This window comes from Ranitomeya variabilis, chromosome 3, assembly GCF_051348905.1.
Source record: "Ranitomeya variabilis isolate aRanVar5 chromosome 3, aRanVar5.hap1, whole genome shotgun sequence".
Classification (NCBI taxonomy): Eukaryota; Metazoa; Chordata; class Amphibia; order Anura; family Dendrobatidae; genus Ranitomeya; species Ranitomeya variabilis.
Genome location: NC_135234.1, coordinates 266096247 through 266119038, shown reverse-complemented (window position 1 = coordinate 266119038; position 22792 = coordinate 266096247). Strand labels below are relative to the sequence as shown.

General features: G+C 47.1%; 1 protein-coding gene across 8 annotated transcripts in view; it reads right to left on the bottom strand.

The window, feature by feature from the left end:
* The window catches only part of ZC3H11A (zinc finger CCCH-type containing 11A), a 120465-nt gene extending 105375 nt beyond the window's left edge, over window positions 1-15090 (bottom strand). For 3 of the 8 annotated variants that reach the window (XM_077295440.1, XM_077295448.1, XM_077295442.1), the window contains exon 1: window positions 14803-15090. The gene's annotated coding sequence lies outside the window, so the exon portion shown is untranslated. Of the gene's footprint in view, window positions 1-14720 lie in introns of all 8 variants that reach the window. The other 5 variants (XM_077295445.1, XM_077295441.1, XM_077295446.1 and 2 more) reach the window with 5 other exon arrangements.
* Window positions 15091-22792: the final 7702 nt, after the last annotated feature.

The window sequence follows — 22792 nt, the reverse complement described above, 5'->3', positions numbered from 1 at the left end:
ATATAATGCTCCATGCAGTTATGGCCCCATAGATGCCCCATATAATGCTCCATGCAGTTATGGCCCCATAGATGCTCCATATAATGCTCCATGCAGTTCTTTATGGCCCCATAGATGCCCCATATAATGCTCCATGCAGTTCTTTATGGCCCCATAGATGCCCCATATAATGCTCCATGCAGTTATGGCCCCATAGATGCTCCATGCAGTTATGGCCCCATAGATGCTCCATGCAGTTATGGCCCCATAGATGCCCCATATAATGCTCCATGCAGTTATGGCCCCATAGATGCCCCATATAATGCTCCATGCAGTTATGGCCCCATAGATGCTCCATATAATGCTCCATGCAGTTATGGCCCCATAGATGCCCCATATAATGCTCCATGCAGTTACGGCCCCATAGATGCCCCATATAATGCTCCATGCAGTTATGGCCCCATAGATGCTCCATATAATGCTCCATGCAGTTATGGCCCCATATAATGCCCCATGCCGTACTTTATGGCCCCATATAATGCTCCATGCAGTTTATGGCCCCATAGATGCCCCATATAATGCTCCATGCAGTTCTTTATGGCCCCATAGATGCCCCATATAATGCTCCATGCAGTTCTTTATGGCCCCATAGATGCCCCATATAATGCTCCATGCAGTTCTTTATGGCCCCATAGATGATCCATATAATGCTCCATGCAGTTCTTTACACTATGTTCCAAATTATTATGCAAATGACATTTTTCTTTGATTTTCCTAAATGGTTGGTGCAAATGACAATCAGTCTAATAAAAGTCATCACCCGATAGAGTATACATCGAATTTTATTGAAGAAACCTCCCAATGATAACAGTATAATCTCTAAAATGAATAAAAACTCAAAATGCACTGTTCCAAATTATTAGGCACAGTAGAATTTCTAAACATTTGATATGTTTTAAAGAACTGAAAATGCTCATTTGTTGAATTTGCAGCATTAGGAGGTCACATTCACTGAGCAAAAAAGCTATTTAACTCCAAAACATCCTAACAGGCCAAGATGCATGTTAACACAGGAACCTTTCTTTGATATCACCTTCACAATTCTTGCATCCATTGAACTTGTGAGTTTATGGAGACTTTCTGCTTGTATTTCTTTGCATGAAGTCAGAATAGCCTCCCAGAGCTGCTGTTTTGATGTGAACTGCCTCCCACCCTCATAGATCTTTTGCTTGATGATAATCCAAAGGTTCTCAATAGGGTTGAGGTCAGGGGAAGATGGTGGCCGCACCATGAGTTTATCTCCCTTTATGCCCATAGCAGCCAATGACTCAGATGCATTCTTTGCAGCATGACAGCATGAGATCATGCATGACAATGCACTAAGATGCTTCTGCTCCTGAAGGCATGTTTCTGCTTTTTATACCATGGAAGAAAGTTGTCAGTGAGAAACTCTATACACTTTGCAGAGGTCATTTTCACACCTTCAGGAACCTTAAAGGGCCCTACCAGCTGTTCTGGACCAAAACATGACTCCTCAACCGCCTTGCTGACGTCGCAGCCTTGTTGGGACATGGTGGCCATCCACCAACCATCCACTACTCCTTCCATCTGGACCATCCAGGGTTGCTCGACACTCAGCAGTAAACAAGACTGCTTGAAAAATAGTCTTCATGTATGTCTGGGCCCACTGCAACCATTTCTGCTTGTGATCACTGTTTAGGGGTGGCCGAATAGAAGGTTTATGCACCAAATCAAGCCTTTGAAGGATCCTACACCTTGAGGTTTGAGGGACTCCAGAGGCACCAGCAACTTCAAATAACTTTTTGCTGCTTTGTAATGGTATTTTGGCAGCTGCTCTCTTAATTCAATGAATTTGTCTGGCAGAAACCTTCCTCAATATGCCTTTATCTGCATGAACTCTGTTTCAGTCATAAATCTCTTCATAGTATGATGATCACTCCTAAGTTTTCGTGAAATATCTAATGTTTTCATACCTTGTTCAAGGCATTGCACTATTTAACACTTTTCAGCAGCAGAGAGATCCTTTTTATTTCCCATATTGCTTGAAACCTGTGGCCTACTTAACCCCTTCCCGACCTGTGACACAGCGTATGCGTCATAAAAGTCGGTGCCAATCCGACGTGTGACGCATATGCTGTGTCACAGAATGATCGCGTCCCTGCAGATCGGGTGAAAGGGTTAACTCCAATTTCACCCGATCTGCAGGGACAGGGGGAGTGGTACTTCAGCCCAGGGGGGGTGGCTTCACCCCCCCGTGGCTACGATCGCTGTGATTGGCAGTTTCACTTTCAACAGCCAATCAGAGCGATTTGTAATATTTCACCTAAAAAACTGGTGAAATATTACAATCCAGCCATGGCCGATGCTGCAATATCATCGGCCATGGCTGGAAACACTGATGTGACCCCCCCCCCCCACCGATCGTGCCCCCCCCCCCCAAGCCACCGATCTGTGGTCCGCTCCCCTCCGTCTTGTGCTCCGCTCCCCCCGTGCTCCTATGCCACCCCCCATGCTCCGACGCCCCCCCCCCGTGCCCCGATCTCCACCCCCTTATACTTACCGAGGCTCCCGGTGTCCATCCGTCTTCTCCATGGGCGCCGCCATCTTCCAAAATGGCGGGCGCATGCGCAGTGCGCCCGCCGAATCTGCCAGTCGGCAGCTTCGTTCCAGATATAGTTTGATCACTGTGATATAACCTATCAGTGATCAAAATAAAAAAAAAAAATAGTAAATGACGACCCCCCCCCCCCTTTATCACCCCCATAGGTAGGGACAATAATAAAAAAAAGAAAATATATATATTTTTTTTTCCACTAGGGTTAGGGTTAGAACTAGGGTTAGAACTAGGGGTAGGGTTAGGGTTAGGGCATGTGCACACAGTGCGTATTTGGCTGCGGATCCGCAGCGGATTGGCCGCGGATCCGCAGCGGATTGGCCGCGGCGGATTCGTAGCAGTTTTCCATCAGGTTTACAGTACCATGTACACCTATGGAAAACCAAATCCGCTGTGCCCATGGTGCGGAAAATTCAGTGCGGAAACTCTGCGTTGTATTTTCCGCAGCATGTCAATTCTTTGTGCAGATTCCGCAGAAAGGGAATCCGCAGGTGAAATCCGCACAAAAAAACACTGCAAATCCGCTGTAAATCCGCAGGTAAAACGCAGTGCCTTTTACCTGCAGATTTTTCAAAAATCGTGCGGAAAAATCTCACACGAATCCGCAACGTGGGCACATAGCCTTAGGGTTGGAATTAGAGTTAGGGTTGGAATTAGGGTTAAGATTAGGCTTGTGGTTAGGGTTACGGATAGGGTTAGGAGTGTGTTGGGGTTACAGTTGTGGTTAGGGTTGGGATTAGGGTTAGGATTAGGGTTAGGGTTGGGATTAGGGTTAGGAGTGTGTTGGGGTTACAGTTGTGGTTAGGGTTGGGATTAGGGTTAGGTTTAGGGTTGGGATTAGGGTTACGGGTGTGTTGGGGTTAGGGTAGTGGTTAGGGGTGTGTTGGGGTTAGGGTTGTGATTAGGGTTATGGCTACAGTTGGGATTAGGGGTGTGTTGGGGTTAGTGTTGAAGTTAGAATTGAGGGGTTTCCACTGTTTGGGCACATCAGGGGTCTCCAAACGCAACATGGCAACACCATTGATTCCAGCCAATCTTGCGTTCAAAAAGTCAAATGGTGCTCCCTCCCTTCCAAGCCTCGACGTGCGCCCAAACAGTGATTTACCCCCACATATGGGGTACCAGCGTACTCAGGACAAACTGGGCAACAACTGTTGCGGTCCAATTTCCCCTGTTACCCTTGCAAAAATAAAAAATTACTTGCTAAAACATAATTTTTGAGGAAAGAAAAATTATTTTTTATTTTCACGGCTCTGCGTTATAAACTTCTGTGAAGCACTTGGGGGTTGAACGTGCTCACCACACATCTAGATAAGTTCCTTGGGGGGTCTAGTTTCCAAAATGGGGTCACTTGTGGGGTGTTTCTACTGTTTAGGCACATCAGGGGCTCTGCAAATGCAACGTGACGCCCACAGACCATTCCATCAAAGTCTGCATTTCAAATGTCACTACTTCCCTTCCGAGCCCTGACGTGCGCCCAAACAGTGGTTTACCCCCACATATGGGGTACCAGCATACTCACAACAAACTGGGCAACAAATATTGGGGTCCAATTTCTCCTGTTACCCTTGTGAAAATAAAAAATTGCTTGCTAAAACATCTTTTTTGAGGAAAGAAAAATTATTTTTTATTTTCACGGCTCTGCGTTATAAACTTCTGTGAAGCACTTGGGGGTTGAACGTGCTCACCACACATCTAGATAAGTTCCTTGGGGGGTCTAGTTTCCAAAATGGGGTCACTTGTGGGGGGGGTTTCTACTGTTTAGGCACATCAGGGGCTCTGCAAATGTAACATGATGCCCGCAGACCATTCCATCAAAGTCTGCATTCCAAAACGTCACTACTTCCCTTCCGAGCCCCGGAATGTGCTTAAACAGTGGTTTACCCCCACATATGGGGTATCAGCATACTCAGGAGAAACTGGTCAACAACTTTTGGGGTCAAATTTCTCCTGTTACCCTTGGGAAAATTAAAAAATTCTGGGCTAAAAAAATATTTTTGAGGAAAGGAAAATTATTTTTTATTTTCACGGCTCTGCGTTATAAACTTCTGTGAAGCACCTGGGGGTTTTAAGTGCTCACTATGCATCTAGATAAGTTCCTTGGGGGGGTCTAGTTTCCAAAATGGGGTCACTTGTAGGGGAGCTCCAATGTTTAGGCACACAGGGGCTCTCCAAACGCGACATGGTGTCCACTAACGATTGGAGCTAATTTTCCATTCAAAAAGTCAAATGGCGCGCCTCCCCTTCCGAGCCTTGCCGTGCACCCAAACAGTGGTTTACCCCCACATATGAGGTATCGGTGTACTCAGGAGAAATTGTCCAACAAATTTTAGGATCCATTTTATCCTGTTGCCCATGTGAAAATGAAAAAATTGAGGCTAAAATAATTTTTTTGTGAAAAAAAAAAGGACTTTTTCATTTTTACGGATCAATTTGTGAAGCACCTGGGGGTTTAAAGTGCTCACTATGCTTCTAGATAAGTTCCTTGGGGGGTCTAGTTTCCAAAATGGGGTCACTTGTCAGGGAGCTCCAATGTTTAGGCACACGGGGGCTCTCCAAACGCGACATGGTGTCCGCTAAAGATTGGAGCCAATTTTTCATTCAAAAAGTCAAATGGTGCTCCTTCCCTTCCGAGCCCTGCGCCCAAACAGTGGTTTACCCCCACATATGAGGTATCAGCGTACTCAGGACAAATTGGACAACAACGTTCGTGGTCCAGTTTCTCCTTTTACCCTTGGGAAAATAAAAAAAATTGTTGCTAAAAGATCATTTTTGTGACTAAAAAGTTAAAATGTTCATTTTTTACTTCCATGTTGCTTCTGCTGCTGTGAAACACCTGAAGGGTTAATAAACTTCTTGAATGTGGTTTTGAGCACCTTGAGGGGTGCAGTTTTTAGAATGGCGTCACTTTTGGGTATTTTCAGCCATATAGAACCCTCAAAATGACTTCAAATGTGAGTTGGTCCCTAAAAAAAATGGTTTTGTTAATTTTGTTGTAAAAATGAGAAATCACTGGTCAAATTTTAACCCTTATAACTTCCTAGCAAAAAAAAAAATTTGTTTCCAAAATTGTGCTGATGTAAAGTAGACATGTGGGAAATGTTATTTATTAACTATTTTGTGTCACATAACTCTCTGGTTTAACAGAATAAAAATTCAAAATGTGAAAATTGCAAAATTTTCAAAATTTTCGCCAAATTTCCGTTTTTTTTTCACAAATAAACTCAGAAATTATCGACCTAAATTTACCACTAACATGAAGCCCAATATGTCACGAAAAAACAGTCTCAGAATCGCTAGGATCCGTTGAAGCGTTCCTGAGTTATTACCTCATAAAGGGACACTGGTCAGAATTGCAAAAAACGGCCAGGTCATTAAGGCCAAAATAGGCTGGGTCATGAAGGGGTTAATAATGTGGAACATCATTTTTAGGTAGTTTTCCTTTAATTAGAATCACCTGGAAAACTAATTATCACATTTATTTAAGATTTCAGTGATCCATTGAGCCCTGAGACACAATACCATCCATGAGTTTATTTGAAAAACAAAATGATTAAATCTTTATGACACTTAAATCCAATTTGCATAATAATTTGGAACACAGTGTATAGCCCCATAGATGCTCCATATAATGCTCCATGCAGTTATGGCCCCATAGATGCCCCATATAATGCTCCATGCAGTTCTTTATGGCCCCATAGACGCTTCATATAGCATTGTGCCTCATGTAATGCTGCACTAAAAAAAAAGAATAAAAAAATATGACACTCACCTCTCGTCGCTGCCCCTCAGCGTCCCGTATCTCTGCACTGACTGTTCAGGCAGAGGGCGGCGCGCACACTAATACGTCATCGCGCCCTCTGACCTGAACAGTCACAGCAGAAGACACGGAAGACGGGGAGGCGGTGGAACGCGGAAAGGTGAATATGAAATACTCACCTGCTCCCGGCGCTCCTGACGCGGTTCCCTGCATGTCCCACGGTCTTCGGGAGCGGTAGCTTCTTCCTATAGTGAGCGGTCACATGGTACCGCTCATTACAGTAATGAATATGCGGCTCCACCCCTATGGGAGTGGAGTCCATATTCATTACTTTAACCCCTTTCTGACCTCGGACAGGATAGTACGTCCGAGGTCAGATCCCCCTCTTTGATGCAGGGCTCCGGCAGTGAGCCCGCATCAAAGCCGGGACACGTCAGCTGTTTTGAACAGCTGACATGACAGCTGACATGTGCCCGCAATAGCGGCAGGTGAAATCGCGATTCACCCGCCGCTATTAACTAGTTAAATGCTGCTGTCAAACGCTGACAGCGGCATTTAACTGGCGCTTCCGGACGGAAATGAGCGCATCGCTGACCCCGTCACATGATCGGGGGTCAGCGATGCTTCTGCAAAGTAACCATAGAGGTCCTTGAGACCTCTATGGTTACTGATCCCGGATAGCTGTGAGCGCCACCCTGTGGTGGGCGCTCATAGCACACCTGCATTTCTGCTGCATAGCAGCGATCTGATGATCGCTGCTATGTAGCAGAGCCGATCGAGTTGTGCCAGCTTCTAGCCTCCCATAGAGGCTATTGAAGCATGGCAAAAGTAAAAAAATTATATTTGGTATCGCCGCCTTCAGAATCGCCCAATCAAAAAAAAAAAAAGAGCATTAACCTGATCGCTGAACAGCGTAGTGAGAAAAAAAAATTAGAAACACCAGAATTACAGTTTTTTGGTCGCCGCGACATTGCATTAAAATGCAATAACGGGCGATCAAAAGAACGTATCTGCACCGAAATGGTATCATTAAAAACGCCAGCTCGGCACGCAAAAAATAAGCCCTCAACCGACCCCAGACCATGAAAAATAGAGACGCTATGGGTATCGGAAAATGGTGCCTTTTTTTGTTTTTAGCACAGTTTTGAATTTTTTCACCACTTAGATAAAAAATAACCTAGTCATGATAGGTGTCTATGAACTTGTAACGACCTGGAGAATCATAATGGCAGGTCAGTTTTAGCATTTAGTGAACCTAGCAAAAAAGCCAAACAAAAAACAAGTGTGGGATTGCACTTTTTTTGCAATTTCACCACACTTGGAATTTTTTTTCCCGTTTTCTAGTACACGACATGCTAAAACCAATGATGTCATTCAAAAGTACAACTTGTTTCGCAAAAAATAAGCCCTTACATGGCCATATTGACGGAAAAATAAAAAAGTTTTGACTGGGAAGGAGGGGAGCGAAAAACGAACAAGGAAAATCCCAAGGTCATGAAGGGGTTAATGAGCGGTACCAGTGACCGCTGAATAGGGGAAGAAGCTGCCGCACCCCAAGACCGTGGGACATGCAGGGACCGCGTCAGGAGCAGGTGAGTATTTGACAGGCGTCGCTCCTCCTGCCTTCCATGACTCAAGTATAAGCCGAGAGGGGCACTTTCAGCCCATTTTTTTGGGCTGAAAATTTCAGCTTATACTCGAGTATATACGGTAATCAAACCATCACAAAAGACCTGAATATATTTGGGGATAAAGACATATCATGGTGGGGTAAAACTATTAAAACATTCTCCCCAAGATCCTTTATATATTCAGATCCCTTCCTTTGACAGTTTCAACCTCCTACTTGATAAGTTTACAGGCCGTAATAAATTTTATTTGGAGCAACAAAAGGCAAAAATTGCCACAAAAATATTATATAAAAGCAAAATCTCAGGAGGATTAGGCTTATCAAATATATCAGCGTATTACCATGCAAATCTAGTTAAGCAAAGTTTCCATTGGTGGTCTCAAGAAGAAACTCCAGATTGGTTCGACTTAGAACTCACTTCTGATTGGGGTGCAGCATTTTCCTCACAAAATCCGCATCTCCTGGCAGAAACCGCAGGCGCGGATTTGCTGCGGATTTTGTGCAGTTTTGAGGCGGAATTGATGCGGATTTTCTGCGGTTTTTACCCCTGTGGATTTCAATTATGGAAGGGGTCAGAAACGCTGCAGATTGTGTTCCGCAGCGGTTTTCATGCGGATTTTTCCACACCATTAGTACAGCCTTTTTTTTTTCCAATTGATTTACATTGTACTGTAAATCACTGTGCGGAACTACAGCGTTTCTGAGCGGAAAAATGCGCTGCGGATCCGCACCAATTCCGCATCGTGTGCACACAGCCTTAATAAGAATAACCCTTCACGAGATCGAATTTTAAAACATCTAACGAATAACAGCAACGTCAACACGCATCCTATTTTCTCAGCATCTATTATGGCATGAAATAAATCTATCAAAACCCAAAAGAGGGTCAAATAGGTTCAATTCTCTGGAAAAAAAAACAAAAAAAACTTCCACTCTTCTATCCTTTCATTATTTAGCCAAAACATCACCCCTCTTTGGTCAGAATTCGATGTCAAGAAGTTAAAAGACATCCATGATGGGAAAAAACGTCCATCACTGTAATATTCTTAAAATCAACTTTAACATTCTCCCCCCCCCCCCCCCCAATCAGCTTTTCTTCAATTCCAGATTTTAAAAGACCAAATCCAAAATGTTCTCGCTAGCAAACCTTTTTTTTTTTTTGGAAGCAGTAATCAACCTCATTTGTAATATAGGCCATAAGATATTCTGAAGTTACATCTACATTTACAGCTGGTTTAACAATTCAGAACTGGTTAAAACCTCAAATATGTTAAAATGGGAATCTGAGCTACACTCTTCTTTTCAACCCGAAAAATGGGAACTAGCAATCATGCACACGTACTCCTCAAACATTTCTATGTCACTTCAGGAGTCTTATTATAAGCTTCTTTCCAGATGGTATCTCACCCCGGCTAGGTTTTCCCGAATCAATGTACAACACTCATCTGATAGTTGGAGGAATTGCGGCCAACATGGCAAAATGCTGCACATCTTTTGGAAGTGCCCAAACATCAACCCCTATGGACAAAAATTTCAATCATCATCAACAACCTACTGAATAAGGAACTGAAGTTATCTCCCCAACTGGCACTCCTCACTAAACATGGAAGAAGTCAACCCCTCCCTCAGACCCATTATTATTCATATCCTTTTAGTGGCAAAAAATGCCACTGCATTTAATTGGAAGAACCCAGAACCTCCCACAATAAAAGATAAAATAGATAAAATTTCCCTTCACAAATCATATGAGCATAAGTTTGCCATGATCAATAACTGCTTTAACAAATTAGCCAAAAAATGGACACGGTTAGAAATGTTTCCTTGAAATTCCTCATGTGAAATGTACATGTACATCCTTTGATGTTACCCCGGTTTATTGTAATTACTTTCTTGTTACTATTGTAATATGATTGACCTTGTTCTCTCTAAGGCTAAGTATACACTTGCGTTTGGCTGGTCTGCGTATACACTCCCTTAAGCTCCACCTACTTCTGCATGGGTCCTGCGTACCTATAGTTCACATTCGGTACACAGGGACATGCGTTGTATGCGGATGCGTCCAAATGCGGCATTTTGACGTGCCTTTTGACCGCATGGAAAAGCAAAAAGTGACAGGCCTAATTTATAGGGAACCTGTCAGCAGGATTGTGCACAGTAACCTACAGACAGTGCCAGGTCGGCGCCGTTACACTGAATAAAATGATACCTTGGGTGTTGAAATCCATCTTGTGCTTGTTGTTTAATCTTTGTTTTCAGTTTTGAGTTAAAGGGCCACTGTCACCACCCTCCAGCCGTTATAAGCTAAAAGAGCCACCTTGTGCAGCAGTAATGCTGCACTCTAACAAGGTGGCTCTTTAGTTTTTGGCTTAAGTATTCCCAAAATAAAGCGTTTTGAAAGTTAGCCAAAATACCTGTCTTTAGCCAGGGAGGCGGGTCCTCACTCCCCAGCTTGAACCGCTACTCTGCCGTCACTCCAATCTTCAGGGACTTTCGGCGCCACCCCCTCCGCGCTTTTTTCTCTTCAAAACCGGCGCCTGCGCTGTGTGTAGGCTCTGGCCGTGTGACGTCCCAGCCAGGCTTGCAGACTGCGCCTTTGCGGGCATTGCGGCCACCCACCTTGGGAATCCCAGCCCCACAGTGTGTTATGCATTATGCACAGTGCGGGGCTAGGATTCCTGGGCATGCGCACTGCGTGTGTCAGCCTGTCACCCAGGTCCCCCGCCTTACAGCGTCTGTATACTGTATTCAGCTGATCGTGCCTCCTCATACAGTATACAGTACAGTATACAGACGCTGTAAGGCGGGGGACCTGGGTGACAGGCTGACACACGCAGTGCGCATGCCCAGGAATCCTAGCCCCGCACTGTGCATAATGCATAACACACTGCGGGGCTGGGATTCCCAAGGTGGGTGGCCGCAATGCCCGCACAGGCGCAGTCTGCAAGCCTGGCTGGGACGTCACACGGCCAGAGCCTACACACAGCGCAGGCGCCGGTTTTGAAGAGAAAAAAGCACGGAGGGGGTGGCGCCGAAAGTCCCTGAAGATTGGAGTGACGGCAGAGTAGCGGTTCAAGCTGGGGAGTGAGGACCCGCCTCCCTGGCTAACGACAGGTATTTTGGCTAACTTTCAAAACGCTTTATTTTGGGAATACTTGAACCAAAAACTAAAAGAGCCACCTTGTTAGAATGCAGCATTACTGCTGCACAAGGTGGCTCTTTTAGTTTATAACGGCTGGAGGGTGGTGACAGTGGCCCTTTAAGGACATGCTCGTGCTCAGGGGCGGCCTGTGGGGGGCTTTATATGGTGCCCTGATTAGCTAATCATCTGTATGGCTTCTGGTGGGTCACAGAACCCCTCAGTGACCTGCCCCCTAGTTTACATAATGAGAAATATATATAACAAAACCCTTCTGCAGAAAGGCACCAGCTGTGGCACCTGCGCTGCAGCATGATCGCATATGTACTGTGTACAGAATATGCTTGAAATACTCCTGATATTCCAAAGAAAAAAAAAATCCACTTGAAGATGGCGCCGGCAGCACCTGCGCTGTGGTAGCCATCAGTGATCCGATAGCTGCTACTGTGCAGGTGGCACCATCTTGCTTGAGTAAAAAAGCAAAGTAGCAGCTATTGGATCACTGATGGCTACTACTGGGCAGGTGCAGCCGACGCCATTTTCAAGTGGATTTTTTTGCAATATCAGGATAACCTCAGACATTAATTCTATACACAGTACATATGTGATTATGCTGCAGAGTAGGTGCCACGGCTGGTGCCTTCCTGCAGAAGGGTTTTTTCTTTATCCCACCAATATGTGTATATATATAATATTCATTATGCAAACTAGGGCGCAGGTCAGTGAGGGATTGGTGACCTGTCAGCAGTCTGCATTATGAATAGCTAATCAGAGCACCACATGAAGCCACACCCCACAGGCCGCCCCAGGAGAACAAGCATATCATTATCTCAAAACTGAAAATAAAAATTTACCACAAAATGGATATCAACCAAGGTATCATTTTAGTCAGTACAACGGGGCAGACCTGACACTGTAGGTTACTGTGCACAATCCTGCTGACAGGCTCCTTTTAAAAGGGACTTTGTCAGCACAGAATGACGGTTGAACCCAATCATTTAAATACACCGTCTCATCTATCTCCTCCCTTCTCTGGCTGTATAAAGCCAGAGCTGTCAACCAAAGAGGGAGAAGGTGATAGAGGGAAAACAAGCAGGTGGGAAGGTGCATACAAATGAGTAACTTGGTTTCAGCAGTCACTGTGTACTAACAGTCATCAGCTTTCATAAGCATAATTACAATCGTGATCAAAATTAATCAAACGCCATTTCAAATTCCTTCTCCTTCTTGCCATACACTAGTTGGAAAAAATAATGTAAATGCCAAACACAGTAAGAAGTGGTTTCTCCAAATTCAATACAAAAGGACACCTTTACTGACTTTACTTCAAAGGCATCTGACCCCATCTTTAGGTACGGTGCCACAAATCTGCATGGCCACTGACAATATGCAAGTCAGAATATTCACTGCAATGCACAACACCAATACAGATGTGAACACAGCCTGAAGCTTCTAGTAAAATATTTCAAAGTTGAAATGCAAAAAAGTTGTTTTATTTTCTGGTGTTTTTGTAACGTTTGTTTTTTCATAACATACATGGATATAAAATTACAACTCACTATTGGTATGTTGTTTTCTTCAGTCTTTTCTATTTGTACTAAAAATACAAGTAAAAATCACATTTAAAAAACCTACTGTACTGGTATAAGGAGAAGTATGTCACCTAACAATAGAATGGACCCACAGCTGGCTCCTGAAGTCAGCACTTCAGAAAGTGTCAGGCTCTGTGCACACGAATGTGGATTTTGCTGCAGGTCCGCAGCAGTTTCCCATGAGTTTACAGTACAATGTAAACCTAAGGGAAACCGAAAACGCTGTGCACATGCTGCAAAACAAACCACGCAGAAACGCAGCGGTTTACATTCCGCAGCATGTCAATTCTTTCTGCGGAATCCACAGCGGTTTTACACCTGCTCCATAATAGAAAACCGCAGGTGTAAAACCGCAGTGGAATCCGCACAAAAACCGCGGTAAATCCGCAGGAAAAACGCGCAGTTATTGCCCTGCGGATTTATCAAATCCGCTGCGGAAAAATTTGCAGTGGACCATTCTACATGTGCACAGATGGCAGGAGCAATCGAATACAAGGGGCACAATATTTAATGTGAAACGAGGCCCTGCTAACAATACAACAAAACAATTTATGAATTCTTGATTCTGGTTATCAGCCCCTGTAAATGATACCTAGGAGGAAGAGCATTTGGCTGGCAGTAGAGTTCGTGCAAATTTATTTGTACATTCCAATTGGCCACTGGATGGGAGAGGGAGTACCAGGGCTGTGGAGTTGGAGACAGAGCCCATTTTGGTGGAGTCTGTCATGGAAATTGAGGAGTCGGAGGTTTGGCTTACTGGCTCCACAGCCCTGTGGAGTACTGCCTCTTACCTGGCACAACCAAGGTTCTTTGATTAGAAGGCCTTGTGCTACCTCATGCTGCAACAATGACACTGTACCAGACGATGTCATGCCAACTAATGAAAAGAAGAGCCGCAGACACAGGCAGGTAAGAGGCGGCACCGATGCCCTGCCAACTAATGAAAAGAAGAGCCGCAGACACAGGCAGGTAAGAGGCGGCACCGATGCCCTGCCAACTAATGAAAAGAAGAGCCGCGGACACAGGCAGGTAAGAGGCGGCACCGATGCCCTGCCAACTAATGAAAAGAAGAGCTGCGGACACAGGCAGGCAAGTGGCGGCACTGATGCACTGCCAACTAACGAAAAGAGCCGCGGACACAGGCAGGCAAGTGGCGGCACCGATGCCCTGCCAACTAATGAAAAGAAGAGCCGCGGACACAGGCAGGTAAGTGGCGTTACCGATGCCCTGCCAACTAATGAAAAGAAGAGCCGCGGACACAGGCAGGCAAGTGGCGTTACCGATGCCCTGCCAACTAATGAAAAGAAGAGCCGCGGACACAGGCAGGCAAGTGGCGTTACTGATGCCCTGCCAACTAATGAAAAGAGCCGCGGACACAGGCAGGCAAGTGGCGGCACTGATGCCCTGCCAACTAATGAAAAGAAGAGCCGCGGACACAGGCAGGCAAGTGGCGTTACTGATGCCCTGCCAACTAATGAAAAGAGCCGCGGACACAGGCAGGTAAGTGGCGGCACCGATGCCCTGCCAACTAATGAAAAGAGCCGCGGACACAGGCAGGTAAGTGGCAGCACCGATGCCCTGCCAACTAATGAAAAGAAGAGCCGCGGACACAGGCAGGTAACAGTGGCTACTCACAGGACGTGTGCATGGATTCCCACACCACGGTATCTTAGGTGTGAGGAGGCCTAGCCCTCACGTGGGAGACATTTTGGCCTTTTCCCAATGTGAGCAGCCTGTCTCTATGAGGTGGGTCCTGTGCCCCCGGGCCACACATGCGTTGCCCCCGCAGTCCCGGCCAGTTGTTTACCACCCTGATGTGAGACCCTTACCCAAGCACAGAGAACAAATTACCCCTCGGCACCTTGTTCCCGAGGACTGGGCTCTTCTCGTCACCGCCACTGCCCTCCTGGAGCCGCACACCAGACTAATGCTGCGCCCGGGCCCGAACTACCATCTGGGCCTGCGCAGTGCCGCGCTCACTGACCTACCCGCCATCTGGGCCTGCGCAGTGCCGAGCTCACTGACCCACCTCCGCCTGTATTATCCCGTGTATGAGAGAACACTTCTTACCTGCCCGCTCCCGCTCCACTCGCTTTTCTAGGCGAAAACTCCAAGCAAAAGAGGAAGTAAGAAACAACTGTGGAGGCCACGGAGGCGGAGCACGGCGGACTGTACCGGAAGAGGCGGGGCCTGCTGGGACATGGCGCCCTGAGAATTGCGCTGAGGGAGCGGGCGGAAGAGAAGGCTCCATTTTAGGGCTACAGAGTTAGACTTAGAGCTCGGGGTCTCCGCCCCGCTAATACGTAGCTGGCGCTGTCACCTGGGGGCGTCCTCCGTCCCAGTGCTACTGGTAGTACTGGGGCGTGTAGTACCGGGGCGTGTAGTACCGGGGCGTGTAGTACCGGGGGCTCCGTGCTGCTGCGGACAGTGTACTCCTGCTGTGCACACGGCCACTGGTTCAGAGAAGATACCGGAGAGCGCAGGTTATCTGAGGCCAGGGCTGGACTGGGACTAAAATTCAGCCCTGGCATTTGAAGTTACACAGGCCCACTTGTCACATGTGACTGTATAATATCTTTGTACACTTGTAGGCTACAAGAAGTGAGGGGAGAGTAACACGACTATATAACATATAATCACAGCTGTATCCAGCATTACAGCTCAGTCCTATTTATTGTTTTTAGTTGCAGTACCAAGAAAAGCCGCTACTTTATCTACATAACTGGATCTCGTAGATAATGAAGGGATGAGACGACCAAAGGCTATAGAACCTCATTCTGATGCTCCATAAAGTTTGCCTACAGCCACTGTTGGTTCCGCTGCGCAGCACGAGACCCAGAGACTCTGAAGAGCGGTGACATCAGTATTCTGGGTCTTGCGCTGAGCTCGGCGACTGAAGAGCGGCAGGGCCGTATTTGCCACTAGGCACTCGAGGGCACGTGCCTAGGGCGGCGACATTGCGGGGGGCGGCACCTGAGCAAGGTGTTTTTTTTTTTTTTAGCCCCAGGTCACAAGCGACCGAGCGCTGCTGAGAACAAGGATTTGTGTTCCCACATAAACAGTCCAATCACTCGATGAATAGGCAGCATTTTGCTTGTTTATAATATATGGACTATGGGGTGTATTATAATAATGTGCACCTCAGTCCTCCATATAGTATAATACACTCCTCAGTACTCCACATAGTATAATACACTCCTCATAGACCTCCATATATTAACCCCTTCACCCCCGGAGCTTTTTCCGTTTTTCGCTCCCCTCCTTCCCAGAGCCATAACTTTTTTATTTTTCCGTCAATTTGGCCATGTGAGGGCTTATTTTTTGCGGGACGAGTTGTACTTTTGAACGACATCATTGGTTTTAGCATGTCGTGTACTAGAAAACGGGAAAAAAATTCCAAGTGCAGTGAAATTGCAAAAAAAGTGCAATCCCACACTTGTTTTTTGCTTGCCTATTTTGCTAGGTTCACTAAATGCTAAAACTGACCTGCCATTATGATTCTCCAGGTCACTACGAGTTCATAGACACCTAACATGACTAGGTTATTTTTCACCTAAGTGGTGAAAAAAAATTCCAAACTTTGCAAAAAACAAAACAAAATTGCGCCATTTTCCGATACTCGTAGCGTCTCCATTTTTCATGATCTGGGGTCAGGTGAGGGCTTATTTTTTGCGTGCCGAGCTGGCGTTTTTAATGATAGCATTTTGGTGCAGATACATTCTTTTGATCGCCCGTTATTGCATTTTAATGCAATGTCGTGGCGACCAAAAAAAGGTAAATCTGGCGTTTCGAATTTTTTTCTCATTACGCCATTTAGCGGTCAGGTTAATGCTTTTTTTTTATTGATAGATTGGGCGATTCTGAACGCGGCGATACCAAATATGTGTAGGTTGGGTTTTTTTTTAATTGATTTATTTTGATTGGGGCGAAAGGGGGGTGATTTAAACTTTTATATTTTTTTTATTTTTTTCACATTTTTAAAAACTTTTTTTTTTTTACTTTTGCCATGCTTCTATAGCCTCCATGGGAGGCTAGAAGCAGGCACAGCCCGATCGGCTCTGCTATGCAGCAGTGATCATAAGATCGCTGCTACACAGCAGATTTGCAGGTGTGCTGTGAGCGCCGACCACAGGGGGGCGCTCACAGCCACCGGCAATCAGTAACCATAGAGGTCTCAAGGACCTCTATGGTTACAATGGAGGAGCATCGCCGACCCCCGATCATGTGACGGGGGTCGGCGATGCGCTCATATCCGGCCGCACGGCCGGATGCGGTAGTTAAATGCCGCTGTCTGCGTTTGACAGCGGCATTTAACTAGTTAATAGCGGCAGGTGATCGCGATTTCACCCGCCGCTATTGCGCGCACATGTCAGCTGTAAAAAACAGCTGACATGTCGCGACTTTGATGTGCGCTCACCGCCGGAGCGCACATCAAAGCGGGGGTCCCGACATGTGACGTACTATACCGTCACATGTCGGGAAGGGGTTAAAATACACTGCAATTCCTCCAAATAGTATAATACACTCCTCAGTCCTCCAAATAGTATAATACATTCCTCATAGTGCTCCATATATTATAATGCCCTGCCATTGTCATCCATGTAGTACAATTCACTTCCCATAGTATAATGCACCCCTTAGTTCTTCATATAATATAATGTATTCCCCAAAGTCCTCAATACAGTATAATGCAGCCCACATATAGTATAATGATGCCACCCCAGAGTATAATGCATCCACCCCACAGAATATATTGTAGCCCCCTGAGTATAATGTAACCTCCCAGAGAATATAATGCAGCCCCTCCATAGAATGTAATGCAGCCAGCCCCCCATAGAATGTAATGCAGCACAGCCCCCATAGAATGTAAGGCAGCCCCCCCAATAGCCCCACAATCTAGTTATCACTCAGTGATATGTTTAAAAACAAAACAAAAAACACTCACCTCTCCTCGTGCCCAGCGCTGCTCCTGGCTCCAGTCTCAGCAGCTGCAGTCTGCCCGGTCACACAGGTGCGTGATGATATGACCTCATCGCGCACCCGCAGTGTCAGCGCCAGGCAGAGCGGGGAATGATGGGCGAGGGAGCGTCAGCAGACGCCCTCTCCTCCATCATTGCATTCAACTGTACCGGCGTCATAGACGCCAGTATAGTTCAATGCGGCGGCACCGGCGGGGGCGGGGGGTTGGGAGTCGGTGCTGGCGAGTGGCCCATGACTGCCACCGGCGCTTCTGGCATTTGCCAGAACTGCCCGATGGCCAGGCCGGCCCTGTCTGAGGCTATGTGCACAGCGCCAGGAAGTAGCAGCGGATTTGCTCTGCGCCCACAACTCTGAATGCGAAGGGTATGTGCACATGGTCAGTAATCGCTGCAGGTTGGGCGCTGTGTATTAGTGCAGCAGCCAGATGTTGCAGTATACTGGATGGAATACCAAGAAGTCTCATCTCCACTATGCGTGCAGCGGCGCCTGTGGATCACCCCAGGAGTCGGACATGTGGCGTGGCTTTCCAGACCACAAGAGTATTTTCACCTGCACAATGTATTGGACACAGCGAATCCGCACGGTTCAGTGATCACACGCGATTCACCTGCATTCAATAGACAGCAGCACTTTGGACGTAGCGGACCTGCACTTTGGACGTAGCGGACCTGCACTGCTACTACCAGATGGTGGGCTCCCGGCCTAGTCACGCAGGTAAATCTTCATGTGCTCACTGAACCGTGTGACTTTACCTCATCCAAGAAATTCTACTGACAACATTTCTGTTGCGGAGACACCTGCCCGCACGTCAGTCTCCGTGGGTGATCCAGAGGCACACATACACGTATAGTGGACATGGGAGTTCTAGAAATCCTATCCACTATGCTGTAACATCTGGCTGCTGCATAAATACACAGCGTTAAACCCATAGCAACTCCTGATCCTGGGCACTCACCCTTAGGGGTTCTCCGAAACGAAACAGATTTAATGTTAAAGGCATTGTCCCAGAACAAAGTACATTTTAATCAATAGATCTTGGAATAATAATAACTTCCACAAGTGGATGTGTTAGGGTATGTTTCCATAGGCAGAAACCGTCAGCGCTTTGGACGCACCATATGTCTGCTCCGTCCAAAGCGCTGCCGGCTTTTGAACGCCAGTGATTCCGCGTGTGTTCATTGAACCATGCAGAATCACTGCATCCTATACATTGGACGGTGATATTTATCTTGCGGACACTCAGCGTCTCCGCAAGATAGACATGCTGCAGTCTGGAAAAACGCGCCACAATGTCCATTTACGCAGGGAAGCCAAGAGGTGTCCCTGCATAAATAGTGGAGATGGGATTTCATAAAATTTCCTCCACTATGCTGTTACATCTGGATGCTGTGGATGTACGCAGCGTCCAACCTGCAGCGTTTACTGACCGTGGAAACATATCCTCAAAGGGGGGAACCTGTCAGCAGGATTGTGCACAGTAACCTACACACAGTGTCAGGTCGGCGCTGACTAATATGATACAGTGCCTGTTGTGTAATCTTTATTTCTCCTTCGCCTCATTGGGGGACATAGACCATGGGTGTATGCTGCTGCCACCAGGAGGCTGACACTAAGTAGTATTACAAAGAAAGTTAGCTCCTCCCCTGCAGTATAAACCCTCATGCTGTGGCTCCCAGAGAACCAGTTCTTGCTTAGTGTCCGTAGGAGGCACATGGGCGGGTCTGCTATTCAGACCCAAAACTCTTTATTATTTTATTTTTACATTTTTTTACATTTTTTATTATACTTTTTACAACAGACGAAGGGGCGGCCGATCCTTTCAAGGTTCCGATCTCTCCGAACCATCACCAGGGGCGCACGTGGAGTGTCGCCTCTCCGTATCCTCTCCAGCGATGTAGGATGCCACACCGGAGCTGATTCTTAGGGGCGACGGGTACCAATTTCCCCACACCTTCAACGGACGATCACATGGAGTGTCGCCTCCACGTATCCTCTTCCGCAGCCAGGCCTATTGCTGGACATTCAGTCCTGTCCCATCCTAGGTGATTAACCCTTTGGATGTACAGAGGCCCACCTCGTGGTGTTTAAGCAGCCCTCACTGCACCACCACAGTTAAAGCGGATGGTACACGGAGGCGGACAGTACCTCTCCACCTCCCTACTAAAGGGATGATGGATTGAGGTTTTTCTTTTTATCCCTGCACCGTCCAAACAGCATCGACAGCAGAGGATCTTTTCTATTTTTCTGACCTGTTGAATAGAGCTGCGTACTCTGCCTTCCGGCAGCTTCTTGGCTAAGTGCCGAGACTGGAGCTGCTGGAGTGCTCTGCTCAAGCGGCAGATCCCCGCTTTCTTTGCAGCATGGGTCACCTTTTTTTTCCTGCCGGCCAGCGCCAAAAAGTTAGCCCCCGGCTTCGGGTTTGTGTAGGCCGCAGCCCGTACTATGCCACGCTTCCATGGCTCCGCCCCCCTGTTCAGGCGCTTCTCGTTCAGGACAAGAGCACTCGCAGCATATTCTCCTGCCGCTTCTGGACACGAGTTGGCATCCGGAAGCGGCTGCTGCATAGGACCCGGTGAGACTCGGGGGACCCAGGATCCGGGTAAGGAGATGCCGCTTCCTCCCCCTTCCCACATTACCTCCGTCAGCATAAAGGCCATGACCAGTATTCCTTGGTCTTAAAGGCACATGACTAATATTCCCTGGTCTTAAAGGCACATGACCAGTATTCCTTGGTCTTAAAGGCACATGACTAGTATTCCCTGGTCTTAAAGGCACATGACCAGTATTCCTTGGTCTTAAAGACACATGCACAGTATTCCCTGGTCTTAAAGGCACATGACCAGTATTTCCTGGTCTTTAAAGGCACATGACCAGTCCGAAGCCGGTCACCCCAAATGAGCTCAGGAGCCCTCTGCCGCCGCCGATCCCGGCTTATCCCAGAGTACCTAGTTCCCCTGAGTGGGCTTCGTCACTGCCGCAATCCATGGCTTCTCTAACCAAGAGATTGAATCCCTCCATGAACCCTCTGTGGCTCGGAGTGCTCGCAGAACCGATGTAGCTGGACCCTCTCCTATATGGGAGCCATCGGCTAGCAGGGGCCGCCAGTATTCTAGAAGCGTACAGGCGTCTAGAAAATGGAAGCTTCATTTCCTGATCTCCCTCACAAATGATTTGCTGAGAACAAGACTCTGAATATGGATCGGATGTTGCCTTGGATCCGGACTCGCCAGAGGTTCAGAAAAAGATGGATTTGCCTATTTAGACCATTAACCAATCTCTGTTGATGGACAAGGACTCCGGTTCTGCTCTAGATCGGGCAGTGACCCTCAAGAGGAGACTAAACTAGAGCATTTGCCATTCACCCGGACAGGGAGCATCTTGATAAGCGATTCATTGGACAGAAGCCTCTTCAAGCGCAGTATCCTTTTTCAGCCAATATGCGAACACGTGGAGAGTCCCCTCCACGTATACCCCCCTATGACGTGGGATGCCATGCCTGGTCTGATTTTTAGGGGCGACTGGTCCTTTAAAGGGCACCGATCTCCCCACACCATCAACAGACAAGCACATGGAGTGTAGCCTCCATGTATCCTCTTCTGCAGCCAGGCCTAATGCCGGACAACCAGCCCTGTCCACCCGGGGACCTGAGCTCCATGGATGTACAGAGACACCCCTTTTGGCATCCGAGCAGCCCCCTCTGCATCACCACTAGTTTGCGGATGATGCAAGAAGGCAGACTATTCCTCACCACTTCCCTGTTAGAGGATGGTGGATCGAGGATTCATCATTTTTACTCTGCACCGTCGAAAGACAGCGGCGATAGCAAGAGACGGCCTTTGCCTGACCTGGATGCAGCCGTGCATTCTGCCACCTGGCAGCTTAACCGGGTAGAATCTCCTGTGGTATACCTACCAGTATCCCTGCCCAATGGGTCATCAATTAAAAATACCACGGACTGTCAGATAGCAAATCTGTCTCGTTCCGTCTTGCGGCCTCGGGTTCAGCGCCCTACCCTCCCTTATACGCCGCATGAGTTGCTAGAGCAGTGGTCTCCTGGTCGGAGACCTTAACTACTTTGATTCACAACAGTAACCTTTTCCTGAAGACAACACAGCTGGCCAATCCAATCTCTTGAGCAGGAGACTATGTGGTTCACGCCTCTTGGATGCGGCTAGTTGCGCGGCGCTTTCAGCAGCAAATGCCATTACATTCAGATGGGCATCATGGCTCAGAGAATGGAAGCATACTCTGCGTTCAAAAAGCCTCTGACATCACTCCCTTAGCAGAGTGGTCGGTTATTCGGGGAGAAGTTGGGGCGTTCCCCACGCAGTAACAAAGGATCGCATGTTTCCTATAGACCCAACCAGCAGTGGAAGGGTTGTCCAAAACAGTCTAGATCTGAGGGATCTTTGTCCCAAAAAGGGGACGGAAAAGTAAGACCGATCCTGGACCTCAAACTTCTAACAAGCTTGACAAGGTCCTCATTTTTTGAATGGAGTTCCTCCGTTCGGCCATTACCTCAATGGAAAAAGGTGGAGTTTCTGGCATCCATCGACATTCGAGATGCTTACCTCCACATTCTGATTTTTCCCCTCTCCAGAAAAAAAATTCCTGCACTTTTCCATTTGCGAACAGCATTTTCAGGTCACGACCTTGCCCTTCGGCCTTGCTATTTCTCCCAGAGTATTATCAAAGGTCATGGTGGCTGTCATGTCTATTTTGCACTCTCGGGGCATGTTCGTCCTGCCCTATCTGGTTGACTTTCTAGCCATCCTTCCAGGACTGCACTGAGTCAGACTATATCACTTGCGATACCCTTTCTTACCTGGGCTGGCAGATAAACTTAGACAAGTCTTCCTCATTTCCAGCCCAGCAGATATCCTTTTTGAGGATGATCCTGGACACCTCCAGAGGGTTGATAATTCTCCCTTGAGACAAGGCCTTGGCCCTTCAAGAGGGAGATCGTGTACGTGGTCACTCATCTCCTCATTCCATTCGATTTACTATGATGGTTTTGAGGAAAAATGGTTTCGGCAATGGAAGCAGTTCCCTTTGCTTCGCTTGTTTTCTGCAGGTTAGA